Source organism: Protopterus annectens, chromosome 6.part0 (genome assembly GCF_019279795.1).
Source record: "Protopterus annectens isolate FY-2018-M chromosome 6.part0, PAN1.0, whole genome shotgun sequence".
Taxonomy (NCBI): domain Eukaryota; kingdom Metazoa; phylum Chordata; order Ceratodontiformes; family Protopteridae; genus Protopterus; species Protopterus annectens.
This window is the reverse complement of record NC_056737.1, coordinates 405,579,655-405,592,383: the sequence shown is the minus strand read 5'-3', so window position 1 is coordinate 405,592,383 and position 12,729 is coordinate 405,579,655. Positions and strand designations below refer to the sequence as shown.

The following is a 12,729-nucleotide window of genomic DNA, read 5'->3' as shown; positions in this document are numbered from 1 at the left end:
GCCAAAGCTCAAGCTTGGAACAGGTTGGGAGGAGGATGAGCCAATGCTTTTTCTATAAATCCATGTAGGACTGTTCTTGCAAACCCTGCTCTGGACTTGGAGATGGTGTCAAGCTTGTAGTGTTTTGTAAGAGTATGGATAGAGGACCATGTAGTTGCTTCCAGTATAGAGCCAGTTGTCTAAACCTTTAAAGAATGCCCCCAAGGAAGAGACTGCTCTGGTAGAATGAGCCTTCACTGGGGAAGTAAGGGTCTTACCATTAGTCAAATAGCAAAAGGAAATTGCTTTAGAAATCCAGTTGGAAGTAGTTTGCTTGGAAACTGAATGACCCAGAGCTCTTGGGTGGTAAGAGACAAACAGGCGGTCAGTCTTACTTATAAGCTTGGTTTTGTCAAGGTAGTATCTGAACTGTCTATGCACATCCAAAGTGTGCGCGATTCTCCCTCTGGGACACTGAGAGGAAGGAAAAAAGGTAGGAAAACTGATCAAAGAATAACTCATTTACTACTTTGGGCATAAAAGTAGGGTTAGTGCACAGGGAAACCCTATCTGTATGAAAGACAGTGAAGGATGGGATTATACATCAGGACCTGTAACTCTGAAACCCTTCCAGCAGAAGTAATGGCCACTAACAAAACAGTTTTCCAGCTGCAATGCTGCAGGGAAGAAGACCTTGCTAGTTCAAAAGGTCCCAGTATAAGTTTCTCTAGCACAAAATTGAGATCCCAAGGAGGAGGAGGTATTGGTTTCCTTGGTGGTCTAATATGAAGGATGCTGTTAAGGAACAGTTTTACCTCTAACCTAGAGGCCAAAGGTGGAGACATAGGCAGAGAAGCAGAGATGGCTGAAAGGTGAGCCTTCACAGAAGAGTAAGACAACCCAGCCCTCATCAATTCACACAGACAGGACAAGACCACCAGAGCATCAAATGACAGTGGTTGTAGGCTCTTTTTGTGACACCAGATGGAAAACCTTTTCCATTTGGAAATTTAAGATTTTCTTGTTGCGGGTTTTCTGGCCTCCTGCAGAACTTGTAGCACATCCTCTGAAAAAAAGCTGTCTATAAGGGACCCGCAAGGTCAGGTTCAGAGTTGACAGTTGTGGATGTACTAGGGGCCCCCTTGTCCTATGTGAGTAAATCCATCCTGTGGGGTAACTTGTGATGACTGCCCCTGGCTAGGTGCAGGAGAAGTGGGAACCAGTGCTGTCTTGGCCAAAAGGGAGTCACCAACAAGATATCTAGCTGATCATGCTGGATCTTCAGTAGGACCTTTTGTAGAAAAGGCAAGGGGGGGATGCATACAGAAGCATCTCCTTCCAACAGAAAGACAGAGTGTCCATCTTCCACACCAGGGGATGGGGGACCCTGGCACAACATTTTGGTAGTTGTCTGTTCATGGGGGAGGCAAAGAGATCTACCTGAGGCATACCCCAATGATGGGTTAGGTCCAGAAACACATCCCTGTGCTGCTTAAAGAGTCTGGAGACAAACCACCTGAAGGGAAATTTGGCTTTGTAATGTTAATTCCCAGGTGAGTAGGGCTAGTCTGCACAGACTGTAAGACTTCATTCCCCCTTGCTTGTTGATGTACCAAAGAGCTGTGGTGGTGTCTGTGAACCACCTCATTAATCCTGAAACAAGGTTCATCTCCTTTACATTGATATGTTCCTGAGCCTTTTTTTGGGAGATCAAACATCTCTGACCTTCCAGGCTTAAACAGCTGCAGTCCAACCTGTGTCTGAAGTGTTTGTGAATAACTCTAGGGAAGGAAGGGAGGGTTGCAGAGGTAGGCCAGGATTTTTGCCTGTCTGCAAGATCAACCATTCTAGTTCCCTATTCATACAAGGAAGGAGTGGGATCAGGAACTCCAAAGGATGTAAGTGTTGCATCCAAACAGTTGTTAGACAGCATTGCAACTTCCTCACGTGTAGTCTTGCTAAGGTTATCTTGGGGGTAGTGGATGCCATGAACCCTAGGAGATGGAGGAAGTCCCTGGCTGTCAGGGACTGAAGAGGCAGAAGTCAGGAACAAGATCTTTTCTGTGGGAAGAGAGGCTAACACTTTGTCTGTTTGTATCCTGCATCCCAGAAAAATGTGATCCTGCGAAGAGGTGAGAGAAGACTACTGGAAGTTTATGGTGAACCCTAAACAATGTAGAAGGGCAATAGTGAAGGAAAGATGTTCCTGAAGAAGTTTTGGAGACTGTACCTAAATCAAAAGGTCATTGAGGTAAGGGAAGATTTGCTATGACAGGAAACAAGCATTTTGTGAAGACCCTTGGTGCTACAGAGAGACCAAAAGGCAAAGCACAAAACTGAAAATGCAAGGAAGCAACAGAAAAATGCAAACATTTCCTGAACAGCAAGTGGATGGGAATGTGAAGAGAGGCATCCTTTATGTCTAAGGACACTATGAACACCTGGAGAAGAATGAGAGGGAGAAGGGAAGGTAAAGTTAACATAAGAAAAGAAGGGACTTTGAGAAAGGTGTTTAAATGGGAAAGGTCCAGGATAGGTCTCCAAGGGCCATCCTTCCGAGGAACCAAGAACATCCTTGAGTAAAAAGCATTTCCTTGCTGGAAAGTGGGAAACTCTTGGATAGTCTCTTGAGAAATCAGATCTGAGATGACCTGAGGAAAGAAGCTCAACTGATCTTTGGGGGGGGGGATCCCTCTGAATGAGGGGAATTTTTCCCAAACTATGAAATACCCTGTTTTGATTATGGAAAGGACCCAAGAGTCCTGAGTAATCAGCTTTAAAGCAGCAAGAGATAGGATGAGATGAAGAGACAACAGAGTGGATAGCCCTGGTGGCTGGTAGTCACAGATTACCTGGCTCAGGTTGGGACTGAAAAGACTGCTTAGGAGCAGAGGTCGAAGAAGCAGACATGGAAGATGCTAGGTTTCTGGGTCCCCTCTTACTTTTAGAAGAAGAAGACAGGGATGGCTTTCTTACAAAGACAGTCTTAACTGGGTAATTCCTTTGAAACCATGGAACTGGAGATACAAGAATGTGTTTAAGGTCCTGTAACTTATTTCCTTTCTCCTGAAGAGATTTGAAGAGTTCTGCTGCTGAACTACCAATGAAGGCTTTGTTATCCAAGTTGTGCATCCAGCAATTTGACCTTGAAATCTTCAGGCAGAGGTTGTAACCTAAGCCAAGAGTATCTTCTAAGGACCAATCCAGTGGCAGCTTCCCTAGCAGAGGCATCAGCAGCATCATAACTGCACTTAATGGAGTGCCTAGTCATTTGTGCAGAAGAATTAAGAATAGCTGCTAATTTAGATTTTTCTGAGGAATCCAGTATGTGTACTAAACATTTCCCTGCATCAGCCAGAAGGGTCAGGGAGTACTTTTCCATGTTCATTGGTTCATAGGTAGGTACTAGGCTATCAGTGCAAGGGCCTACTTATGCCTAGCCAACAAGGTTCCCTGGCTTATGCCATCCAACAAAGTTATTTTCCTGTGCCACTGTTGAGCAGAGACACAGAAGTGATCCCCGGGGTGTATTTCCTATTTCCCATCCACTCATCAAGATTTTTCTTGAAGAGTGCTAATGAAGAACTTTGCTTGACATAGATGGGTAGCCTGTTCCAGAGTATGGGAAGTCTCTGGGACAGGAATCTATCCCTCCAGCATGTCCTTTTTATAGTGGTGACAAGGTTTAGGTCCCTAGAGCATGTAGCTTGGAGGGATTGGGATTTCTTTAGGTGTAGCATGTCCAACAGCTCTGGGTTTGACATAGCTTTATATGTTAGACAGAGATCCCCTCAGAGTAGGCAATATGCTACGGATTAAAGGAGTTTTTTGAGGCGGTCAGTGTAGGGCATTTGTTTGAGGCCAGTAATCCTCTTTGTGAGATACTTCTGTGGCCTGTCCAGCTGCTGCAGATGTATTGTGAGGTACATTCCAAAAGGGGCATTGTACTCTATAATGCGTCTAAGGAGTGTCGAGTAGAGTGGAACAATGACCTCTTTTTTCCTGGATGAGAACCCTTTTATGATGAAGTGTGCCAAGTAGAAGGACTTCCTGACTACTGTGGTGATGTGACTATCAAAGGAAAGACTACTGTCCACCTGGGTGTCAAGGTCTCATCACATATTCGGTGTTAAGTAGATTGCTACCTATGTGGTAGTTCATGGGTACAGAGTTTTTACCAAAGCTGATGACACTGCACTTTTTGGCATTGAGCTTGAGGCCATGGCTCTGACACCAGGCATCTGTCTCAGCGAGGCCCTTCTGTAGAATGTCCACATCATTTGGGGACTTCACTATGGCTCCTAGTTTTCAGTCATCTGCAAACTTTGTTAGCCTTCTGTGCTAGCCTGTACTTCAGAGAAGTAGATACCAAACAGGAGAGGTCCCAGGATGGAACCCTGTGGTACTCCACTTGTCACTGCTTTGAGGTCAGATTTGGAGTCTGCAACTTTTACAGTGTGGGTTCTGTCAGTGAGCCAGTTGGCAACCCATCTTGTGATGTAGTCATTTATACCTAGTTTAGTGAGTTTAGCTATAATTCCAGAATGGGGGATGGTGTTAAAAGCCTTGGCGAGGTCAAGATAGGCTATGTGAACCACCTTACCCTCATCTACAGCTTTGGTGACTGCCTCAAAGAAGTCGATAAGGTTCAGGAAGCATGACCTGCTTTTCACAAACCCGAACTGGGTGGGATCCAGAGTTTGGAGGTTACCAATATCTTTGTTTTTGAGTTCCATGATGATATGTTCAATGGCCTTGCAGACCAGGCTCATCAGGCTAATAGGTCGACAGTTCCCAGGATCAGTGGTGGCTCCCCCTTTGTGGAGTGGGATAACTGTTGCTGTGCGCCATTTAGTGGGCACAAAGCTGGATGAGAGGCTATTATTGAACATGGTGCTTAAGTGGGGAGACAGTTCGTTCTGAAGTTCGTGTAAAATGCAGCCTGGGATGTTGTCCGGTCCCATGGATGCTGTGTTTTTGGCTTTAGAGAGTGCAGCTTTTACCTGGATAGTTGTGATTACAGAGACTCTGTATTCTTCCTGTATAGATATGGGCCCTTTAGGGGGTGAGGGGGGGTAAAGTTAGCACTGAACCTATCTGCCAGGATGTTGGCAATATCAGTTGGTTCTGTAATTTTCGTGCCTTTGTGCTGTAACTTAGAGCAGATCTGGGTGTTGCCATCGAGATTCTTGACATAGCTATAGAAACTTTGTGGTTGTCCTTAGAATTAGTGGTGATTTTGTTTTCGTAGCTAGCTTTGGAGGATCTTATAAGGGATCTCAGATTTTTACTGAGGCTAACCAGGCAGCTCCTCCACTCATGGGATTTTACTCTCTTTTACAACAGTTTCTTCCTCCTGTTGTACGGTTTGCTTTTGGCAGGTGAACACCAGATTGGCTTCCTTTTTCTGGAGGATAGCATCTTGGTTCTGTTTGGGATAGCATGATCCATGCACTCGTGTAAGTGCTTATAGAGTGCATTTGTGTAGGATTCAGCAGTTGTAACTGTATTGTCCATCTGCATGGGTGTCATGAAGTTCACCACTTCTGTCTTAAGAAGCATGAAGTTGGCTTTGGAGAAATTTTATACCGTGTTTTTTTTAATGGGGGATGGGGGCGGGATGTGGATATCAAGGGTGATTAGCTTATGGTCGGATCGGACCAACGAGGAGTTGACATCAGGTGTGGAACACCTGTCACTCATGTTGGTAATGACTAGGTCTAGGATATTGTTGCCCCTGGTGGGGGTGTGGATAAGTTGATCCAGGGCACTGGAGTTTATGAATTCCAGAAAGCGTTAAGTTAAGGAGTTGGTACATGAGTAGTTTTCCCAGTTAATGGTGGGGTAGTTGAAGTTGCCCACTATCAGGGTGTTTGGTTGAACCCTAATATTTTACAGTACATCAAGAAAAGAACAGTGGGAATCCTGGGCATGGTGGGGGATCTGTAGCAAGCTACAATTTGGATTGCAGTTTTGCCCAGAGTTAGTTGCACTTGGATAACCTCGGATGCATTATGCTGAGCAACTAGCCTGGAGGTGTGGATATCCTTAATAAATATGGACACACCTCCGCCTTTGGTGTTTCAGTCCAGGTTACATGGCCGAAAAGTGTGGTATGAGTTATAGCCTGGTAGTGCAGGGGTGCTCTCTGGAGCCTTGAACCAGGTCTCAGTCACTGCACAGATATCAATGTTCTCCATTTTAAGGAGTGCCTCGAGTGAGTGCATTTTGAGATTTAGATTTCTAGCATTGAGTAGCATTACCCTCTGTTTTTGCTTGCCTGTTCCTGTTATGGTGGTGAATTTGTTATTTTAACCTTGCCTAAAAAGGCACTATAGGGGCAGCAAGAGCCTTAGCCAGTATCCGGAATCCCAGGGGCAACAGGTGCAGGCCATCTGTGGCAAAGCATCATGGTCTGTCGACCATGTCATCCCAAGCAGACAGATACTGAATCCCCTTAGAATGACACCAGAAGCTTAGACAATTGTTGAAGTCAATCATTTTGTCCTTGTACTGCGGCATCATTCAGGGTGATGACAGAATGCTACTCAGGGCTAGGGTCATACCTGCCTGGGCTATAAGATCGGAGAGCTCTTCCATGTCTCTTTTCACGTAGTTCAGGGAGGTACATCTCAGGTCATTCACACCAACATGGACAATGACGGAGTCATATTTGTACTTGTTGTGGAGTGACCTGAGTGCGTGGGTTATGTGGCGGATCCTGGCACCCGACAGGCAGCTGACAGTAACCTTCTCCTTGTTTAGCCTGGTGAGTGGGACATCAGTGTGCCTGACTATAGAGTCACCTATGACTAGTGTGTTGGGTATGTTGTTTTGCCTTATTGGATGTGGTTCATTGGCACACTGAGTCTGTGGACTATGTATCATTTGGGTTGTGTTGGGGGATGGAGGTGGCTTGTGTTTCTGCTTTGGAGGTCTCTGTTGCTTAGACAGATTATTATTGAGAGCCTCCGCAAATGTTTTTGTGTTACTATGTGTGGATTTTGGTGGTGTCGATTTAGTGAGACTACGTGATGAGTGTGGTGTGGTGCAAATGTTTACCTTCTCCTCACGACTGTCAAGTTCAGTCTTGGTTGGAGAAAGCTTTATCTCCAGTTTGGCTAGATAAGTTTATCTCTCACAGGTTGTAGTGTTGGGTGGTAGGAGGAGAGGGTTGTCTGTGTACATGAGGCAATTTCTACATTGTTTCAAGATGCCCAGATTCATCAGATAGACAGGAGAGAACACTGGGAGCTGACCCTTGGACATGCCTGAAAAAAAAACAATTTTCCTCTAGATAAATGAGGAAAGTGAGTACAAGAGCTGTTTTTCTTTAAGCAAGTGAGAAATGTAAGTACAAAAACTGTTTTCCTCTAGGTAATGAGGAAGATTGAGTGCTATAGTAATTAGTAGCTTACTTAGTGCTTACAAGTTCTGAACAAGTGCTGAGCATGAATAAGCAAATTTAAGTGCTAAAACTAAGAATCTGTATCTGCACTAGACAAGTTACAAGACAGAAACAAGTGCAAATGCAGGCTTTCAAATCAGAAAGTTGAGAGAGATGGAAGATTGCCCAAACGGCCACTAACTACAATTTCTAGACCAGAACCACTCCTTATGTGGTAGACAGGTTACCTAGTGCTTACCACTCCCACTGATAAGCTAGAAGGCTTCCCTCCAATACAGAAAGGCTTGGGGGGGGGGGGCTCAGAAGCTTACATACAGTCCTGGATACAGAAAATCTGTATCTGGAACACTAGTTACAGGAAAGGTAGGAAACAGGCTTACAGTTTACTTTTTTTTTTTTTACAGAAAAATAGTAAAAACAATTCACAGTGCGTGGGTCTGATAATTAATTGCCCACAAGGCCAAAGTAGCAGAAGTGTAAATCTTCTTTCCTAAACGCTCCATGACCTTACTCTCTGTATCGGAGGGTAACAAGGAAGTGGATGGTAGCAATTTTAAAGCCTTATCCACAGAAACAGATATGGTAGCCAGATCAGCAGCAGGAGCCTTGAAAAGAAACTTCTTCTCAGGTACCTTACAGAACCTGTCTGGGCATTTGGAGGCAGCAGAGAAGACATCTAGAAAGGCAGGAAAAACTGGAGGGATAGCAGAAGGAGATGGGGAATCCATCTGCAACAGGTCATAGTACCTCTTCTGAATGTCTGAAACTTGGGAGCAATCTCACTTGAAAAAATCTTTCATTTTGAGAATGGTCTCTCCAAAAGAAATGTCCTCCCTAGGGGAATCTGTACTATTAGAGTCCTCCTCTGGGGAAGCATACCCTACGGAGGATGCCAACTGGGTGGAGCAGGCCAAGGACTCTTCACTAGAGGAATCCTCCTCCCCTGAGGAAGTTTCAACAGCTGTCCTTTTGAAGGTTGTGGAAGAGGAAAAGGGATAGAGGGAAACAGAAGGAGAAGATTGATGAAGGGCCATAAAGGCATTAAAGAGGCTTTAAGAAAAAGCTTGCCAATCATGAGGCTGCTGAAGTGTAGTAAGAGACACATATTTAGTTTTAGCCTTCTTCTTTTTGGGGGCTTCCATATAGTGAAAAGTGGAAGGACCAGATGTCAGCCTACATTAGACAATATCAGACAGCACATTTTCATGTACCGTGACTTGTGTGATGCCATGACGGTCTTCGGAGATAAAGAGCCTGGGTTCCCCCTTATCACCCTGATCAAACGCCTGCCCTTCCCTCATGGACATGCCGGTGGACTTCTTTGGGGCTTTCACTGTGGGGTGAAGGTACATCCACCACCTCTGGCACAGCCTCCAGGCCTACACTGGCCTTGGGAGAAATTGCCAGAAGAGAGGGCGCAGCTGAAAGTTCAGGCCACGATTCTTTGGTCTTCTTCGGTATGGGCTCATCCAAATGGCCTGACGTCACATCCATCTTGCGTGCTAGATGCTTAAGGAGCTGGTTTTCTAAGTATAATTTTAGAGAGGCTAGCAGACTCCTGAGGGTCTTAGGGATGAAGGACTTGCAAATGGAACACTCAGTGTGGTCATGGTCTGGGCCTAGACAAAAGAGGCAAAGATCATGTGTGTCTTTATGTGGAATCTGTCTTCCACACTGTCAGCTGACATGAACCCAACAAACAAGCAGCAGAAAAAATTCTAAGAAGAAAAAACCCCAGTGGGTGCTTATCTGGTAACTGCAACACAACAGTTCTGGTGAGCGAACATCTAGAGCAGGCGATTGGACAGGCGGCAGAAAAGTTCTGAGGTAGGTGCGTGCTGACGTCCGCTTTACACTGGACATTTCTTTATGGCCAATATATATGTTATGTTGTGCAGCGTAGCCTGTTACTTGCAGTAGCATAAAGACTTTTGGATACTGGCCATACGTACAAGTTAGCCAGAGGCAAACTCCCTTATGTTATGAATACTGCAGCATATAAATAGAGGGACATCACCTGATAACACTGGTGATCTGTGTTCCTCATGTCAAAAGTTGGATGAATTGTTTACCATTATTAGTAGTAAATCTAGACTTACTGATGACAATTGCACTTATGCCATTGGCATGACTTGGAGAACTGTTGTTACATACATTAATGGCTGGACTGGTGAGATAACGTTTGACAAAGAGCTAGTAGAACACATTTAGGAAAAGATGTGTCTATTGTCTGTAAAGATCACTCAATCTTTAAGAAACAAGATGATGCCCCCGACGACTTTGGAATTCTGGACACAAGTATTAGCAGTTTCAGGATTCAGAGTGTTTAGTAGGAAATAAAAAATAAAGTAAGGAAGAAGTTGACAACAAATAACAAGGAAGAAAAATAAACTGATAAATGTCTGTAAAGTAAAGAGAATACATACTAAAAAGGACACTGTGTTGCTATGTAACACACAAATTACAGGGAATGATAACATTTTTTTCTATTAGAAAACCTTCAGTCTACAGAAAAAGGCAGCATTTTTCCAAAAAGAGAAGGTAGAAAAAAAGCGGCAAGGGCCAGGTAAAAAGGAAGAAATCATATTGAACATGGAAGGATTAAAGAACATTACTGTAATAAAAAAGATGAGAAAGACAGATGTTGACAACATGGCTCAAGCCGTGGATGGACAAAGCCAGCTGGATGACAATTGTATCCTTGCAAATGTAATAAGCAATGAAAACAGTGGGATTAATAAGACTAATTGTGATAAAGATCATTCCTTTGTAACAAATTGCTAGAGCAGATATCACTGAATTACAAGTTGAAGATTCTTTAGATATGGTCAGACAAAATATTCTTGTAATTGGAGATTCAATTATTAGAGGAACTGATACTTATTTGCAGAGAAGATAATGAACATCAAATAGTGTTATGTTTGCCAGAAGCAAAAATAGAGGATGTGAGGCAAGTCTTAGAATGCCTTAATGTAAGGAAGTATGGATCAGTTTTTATTTATGTTGGTACAAATAATCTCATCTGCAAGGACTCTCTGACTGTTTGTAGGGACCTTACAGTCCTGTTAGACAGTATAGCTTGCACTGGTGTTGGGAAGCATTTTTCACAAATCACATATAGAAAGGACACTGTCACTATGGTTGAAATGATTTTTTGGGGTAAATACCTACATGAAAACAATGTCCCGTTTTTAAAAAAATGGAAATGTGTAGATCATCTGAACCTAATTTCGGGCACATGTGTGTTCAGACAGGACGGCGTGCATTTCATAACAGTTCACAGACAGCAACAATTGATGGTTGCTAATGCTAGGATAATTAAAAATAACAATTTTTATTGGAAAATTTGCTATGTTCCCACAAGATTGATGTTGTTATTGTTTGTGAAACATGGTTAAAGAACAATGACTGAAAATCAGCTTCTGTCAGGGTATAAATATTTTCACTGTAAGAGACATTCTAACAAAAAAAGTCAAGTGGAGGAGTTATGATACAGATTAAAGATATTTGAAGCCTGTGATTATTACATGTTCACTGACAACACAAATACTATAGACTGTGCTATTCTGACAATAAAGACAACCCTGAAACATATAACAACTGTTGTAGTGTATAGACCACCAAAGTCAAGTGTTGATGACCTAGAGGAATTAATATATTTCTTGCATGAAACACAGGAGGGGAAGAATAATAGTGACTAGGGACTTAAATTTACCAGAAACAGACTGGAATAATATTGATTCAACAACATTAATAAAGAAATTATTCACAATGTATGGTCAGGCATTGCTTCAGATTGTAAAAAACCTACCAGGAATGGAACATACTAGACATTGTTTGTGTGATAAATACATCAAAAACTAAGTATATTATATTTGGAAGGCATAAATTAAAAGGTGAATATTTAATACAGCACAAAGTGATTGAAACTGCAGATTTAAGGAACTGGGTATATGGATAGATCCAGCTTTGAGGTTTTCTAATCATATCAGCCAGTTAGTTAATGATAGTTAAACACCTATAGGTTGTATAAAAAGATTTATAAAGTCTAGGAAGTCAGAAATGATGAAGCCATTGTTTGCTAATTGCATTACACCCAAACTTGAGTATGCAATAACTATATGGAAACCTTATAAGAAAACAAGCACGAGTAAATTGGAAATAGACAACGGAAATACACCAAGAGCATCCATGAATGTGAAAATTTAAGTTATTATGAAAGACTAAAATATCTGAGTTTGTACAGTGTCTCTTATAGATATTTAAGAGGAGACAATAGTATGGTATATAGGGCATTTAGAGACAACTACCTTTGGCAATGTTTGGGATTATCCAAAAATAGTACAGAATCATCAGACAACCTATGTAGAAGACTGTATAGGAATGAGAAGTGTACTAACTGGTTCTCTGAGAGAGCAGCTGATGCATGGAACAGGCTACCAAATTACATTAAAGCAAGCACTAGTTCAGATATTTTAAGAACAGCCTGGACACCTATTACAGGAACAACTGTTTTAGTATATCGGCAAGCTAGAAAGGCATTAATGCCAGTGCTTGAAATATTTGTACATATGTATTTATGTAATAAATTCAAAGAAAATAACTTACTACAATTACTCTCTCTCTCACTCTTCCTCACTATCACAACAAAGCCCCTCCTTGGCCATATTTAAGCGTAATTTGGATGACTGGATGGGTAACCGGAAATTCACTCCAGAGTTTCCACCCATGTCCCTCTTGGACAGGGGCAATAGGTGTTGATTTTTGTGTCTGCTTGAACCAGACATACTTGGCAACATGGGTTGAACTTGGCTATGCTTGTAAGGGCCCGGGGCCATTAGCCCAGTAACCTCCTAGGATCACAATTTGTAAGCTGTACTGCATCAGTAGTTCAGTATTTACCTTTTTAACACCCAAAGGCAAGGAAACTAATTGGCTTCCCAACACTTTAGCACAGACAACTAAGGATATGAACTGTTATATGTATCCATGTTCAAAGGGTGGGCTCTTTCAGTGCCTCCTAGAAGCTGTGTAACTGTGAGAAAGTCAATTAACCAGACAGCAATTCTGGGTCACCCATGAAAAGAAACATGTGTGCTTAATGGGGTTCACAGAGATAGCAAATAAAGCAAATTAAAAATAAGTCCCTCAGTTACTAGTCTTATTCAAGAATATGGTGCCAAGAAATGCATACAACCTGTGATATAGCCCCATTTAAGAATATGTTAACAATAAACGCATACAGACTGTGCGCGACAATTTTGTCCAAAAAAGTTTTAAAGTTAATGTAACTATTTTAGCAATGATACATTTGCTTTCACTTCATATTTTAACACTGGAGG

The 12,729-nt window shown here is 42.5% G+C and overlaps 1 protein-coding gene across 8 annotated transcripts in view; it reads right to left on the bottom strand.

The window, feature by feature from the left end:
• Positions 1 to 12,729, bottom strand: part of LOC122804340 (serine/threonine-protein kinase PAK 6-like) — a 1,141,536-nt gene that overhangs the window by 319,861 nt on the left and 808,946 nt on the right. The gene's annotated exons all lie outside the window — the stretch shown is intronic.